General features: G+C 44.3%; 1 non-coding gene across 1 annotated transcript; it reads left to right on the forward strand.

Moving 5' to 3' along the window:
- Positions 1–3,422: 3,422 nt before the first annotated feature.
- Positions 3,423–3,548, forward strand: Gm22936. The gene has a single exon (XR_003954223.1). It is a non-coding gene; the product is annotated as a small nucleolar RNA SNORA17 (small nucleolar RNA).
- Positions 3,549–3,793: the final 245 nt, after the last annotated feature.

Here is a 3,793-nt window from a genome sequence, read left to right on the forward strand (position 1 = left end):
CTCAGTGGAAGAGGATGCACCTAGCCCTGCTGACATCTAATGTGCTGGGGATGGGGTGGGGTGATACTCAGAGAAGGGGAGGAAAGACGGGAGGGAGGATCTGTGTGAGGATGTACTGGGAGGGGTGATGATACTGTGATATAAAGGGAATAAATTAATTAATTAAAAACTTTTTTTTTTTGCTCTATAGCATGGAAAAAACAGACAAGTAGAATGAGTGTAAGGAAAGGAGAATATTAATTCACTGCTGATAAGAGTGAAAACTATGGGAAATTAATGTGGAGGTTCCTCAAAAAGCTAGAAATAGATCTATCATACGATCCAGCTGTACCACTCCTGATCATGTTCCCAAAAGACTCTTAAGTCCTGCTACAGAGATACTTGTTCATCCACGTTAACAGACGCTCTGGGCACAGCAGCCAAGAGATAGAAACATCTTAGTTGCTCATGAGCAGATGAATAGATAATGAAAATCTATGTTACACAATTCAATACTATTCACTATAAAGAAAAAAATGAAGTTATGAAACATGTGCAGAAGCTTTTTAATTCCAGGTAATCTACTTTGTTAATTCTTGGGATTATTTCCTGTAAAGAATCCTGTTCAGAAAATCTTTGCTTGTGTCTGTATCTTCTTTTAAAAGATTTGTTTTAGCCAGATGGTCGTGGCGCACGCCTTTAATCCCAGCACTTGGGAGGTAGAAGCAGGCAGATTTCTGAGTTTGAGGCCAGCCTGGTCTACAAAGTAAATTCCAGGACAGCCAGGGCTACACAGAGAAACCCTGACTCGAAAAAAAACAAAAGAAAAAAAGAAAATAAAAAGAAGAAAAACAAAAAGATTTGTTTTATTTTCAAGTGTGTATGAGAGCGTGTATGTGGGTAGACGTGTGTATGCCTCTGAAGGCCTGTGTCACATAGGACCCCATGGGACCAGAGTTACACAAGGGTTCTGGGAATCAAACTTGGGTCCTCTGCAAGAGCCATCCAGGCTCTTAACCATTGACCTGACTCTCCAGCCTTTATGCCTACATATTCAAGTGTTTTGCTTATGTTTTCTTCTGGCAGTTTCAAAGTTTCAGCTCTTACATCAAGGTCTTTGGTCTCTTTTGATCTGATTTTTATGCAGGAATGTAGATATAGTTGCATTCTTCTGCATGTAGAAATCCAGCTTTCTCAGCACTGATTGCTAAAGAGGGTTTTTTTTTTTTTTCTCCAATATGTTTTTAGCAGCCTTGTCAGAAAAATTAGGTGTTTAATTGTATGGTTTTGTTTTTAGATGACCTAAATATCTCCTCTTGTGCCAGGACTGTGATGTTTTGTTACTATGGTTCTATAATTTAATTTGAGGTCTGGTATTGTGATATTTCCACTATACTGATCTATGTATTAGAGATATCTTTAGGGAGTTTTGCCCTTCTATACAAATTTTAGGGCTTTTAAAATCTAATCCTGTGAAGGATGTCATTTTAATTTTTATAGGAATTGCTCTATATCTATAGATTGATTTCAGTATTAAAGCCGTTTCCACAATACTAATTCCCATGCCCATGGGTGCCTTTCTATCTTCTGGTATGAAGATAATGTAAAACTGGAAGAAAAAAGCCAACCAGCCCAGGTTCATTTTTCTGGCCCACATAAGTTTCTTCTTCCACCTTGCTCAGACCCATCATTCTAGGTGTGTTCTAGTACCCTCTGGCTACTGTCTTGCAAAAGAAGGGAGTCGATGGTAGAAATACAGGAGAACCATTCTTCAGAGGGGTCATGGCTAAGCGGGAGGGCAGCTGTGATGGTTTGCTTCCTTTTAGTTTTGTTTTTATTTATTTATTCATTTATCTGGAGGGGAGCAAGTGTGCATGCCATGGTATATGTGTGTCACAGTATACGTGTGCAAGTGAGAGGACAACTCGTGAGCATTAGTTTTCTCTTTACATCAAGTGGGTTCAAAAAAAAGAATTGGGCTCAGGTCATCAGTCTTGGTGCTAAGTGCTTATGTACTGAGCCATCTCACCAACCCACAGAGGAAAGCTTAGAGAGAACAAGGCCAGAGCCTTTGGTGGGGATGTACATGCAAGAAAGGGTATGACACCTAAAGGGGGCACTGGGGTTTGGAGTTCAGGGAATGAATACCCAGACTTACCAATGACTGGAACCAGGAAGCCAGAAGCACTAAGTGTGAGAAGAAAGGTAGTTTCTGTCTGGCATGCTGTGCAGGTGGGTGGGCATCTAAAGGGCTGTGTCTAGTGTGGAACTCTAGGCAGCAGCCTAGGTTAGGGATGGAAGCTTGGGAGTGGTTCTCACAGCTTGAACATTTCTGAGGGTATTACAGTGAGAGGGCTGTGGCATCTTAGGCACTGCCAAGCAAGGGCAGACAAAGGTCCAACAAAAGATTCGTGAGGAGGAAGCTGCCAGGAAGGTGGGAGGAAAGACTCCCTTCTGACCATGTGAGGGTGAAGGCAAAAGACAAGACAAATGGGCTTTACTGTGTGTTTACTCCGCGGGATATTTTACAGCCTCACTGGATAAACAAGCTGTCATCTACCACCCAACTGTATATCAACTGAAACAGCTTGAGGAACCGATAACACTGCAGGTTTGGATACTGTCGGCTGCCGAAGTCTAATTACTACAAACAAACCCAGAGTTGTAGGCACAGTGGGGCTTGCTGGCTGAGGAAAGGGAACCGTCTGACTGTTCCCAAGGAAGGGATGGAAGGCAAACATGTTTGCTGAGCACCTACTGGGTGCCAGACCCTCGGCACCTGCCATCTGTTTAACACAGTTTAAAATGGTGTCACATTTGACTGATGAGAAAAGCGGGGCTCAGAGAAAGCAATGCACTCAAGATAAAGGGCTCAGCAAGCTCTTCACTGCCTGCTGGTCCAGGCTTGGTCCTTCTCCACTTCTCTCCTACAGAGTCAAGACAAACTCTGTGCTCATGATGCTGCTATTCTGCCAGCTGAGCTTTTCCTGAGACAGCCATTTGTAGAAACGAAAACTGCCAGGCAGAGCACCAGCATAATAACTAGAAAACTCTCACCGGGGCAGGAATTTGAGCTCCTGGCATTACTCTGTATTCAAAAACGCAATTTGACATCAGTGGACAATTCAAGAGGCACCCATGTGCCTCTTTCTTCCTTCCCTGCCCCAGGCATGTCTGTCCATCATGAAATCAAGAGGAAGAGAGGAAGTGAAGGAGGCTCCCAGAGAGCCTAGGACAGCAGAGAGGAGCTGATCTTCCCCACAGGACATTAGCAGTCTTGATTCAGGATGCAGGTTGGCTGGTGGTGTCCCTGTCCTTCTCTTCCTGACCTTATAGATGGAGAGACAGACTCTGAGAGAAGGAATGAGCACATCGAGATGGGATTAAGCCCTTGACTCTGACCCACAGTGACCCCTCACACTGCTCAAGAGATTCATAGCTGCCCTGTCCCTAGAGGTATTACAGGTGTGGCTGTGTCACATGTGCATAACTAGGTGGCAGAGAGGAGAGAGGTTATGTCTATGCTCATTGTTCTGATCTAAGATCATCTGAGTGATTTTCCAGGCAGGAAAAAAAAATGAGCCTGAGACAACCACCAATCCAGATCCAGAGAACTGGAACAGGGAGCTAGCCTAAGATGACCACAGGCCCTAAGGGCTTCCAGGAATGGGAACGAGACAGACTAGAAGAAGCCCATCTGGAACCATGAGCCTCAGGCAGGAGTGAGCCTGAGACAGACCATCCTAGCATGGGGCCACTTAGACTGAGGCTGGACAAGGGGCAAGCACTAGACAACCACCAGACCAGCACCAAG

The sequence above is a fragment of the Mus musculus genome, chromosome 2 (genome assembly GCF_000001635.26).
Source record: "Mus musculus strain C57BL/6J chromosome 2, GRCm38.p6 C57BL/6J".
Lineage (NCBI taxonomy): Eukaryota > Metazoa > Chordata > Mammalia > Rodentia > Muridae > Mus > Mus musculus.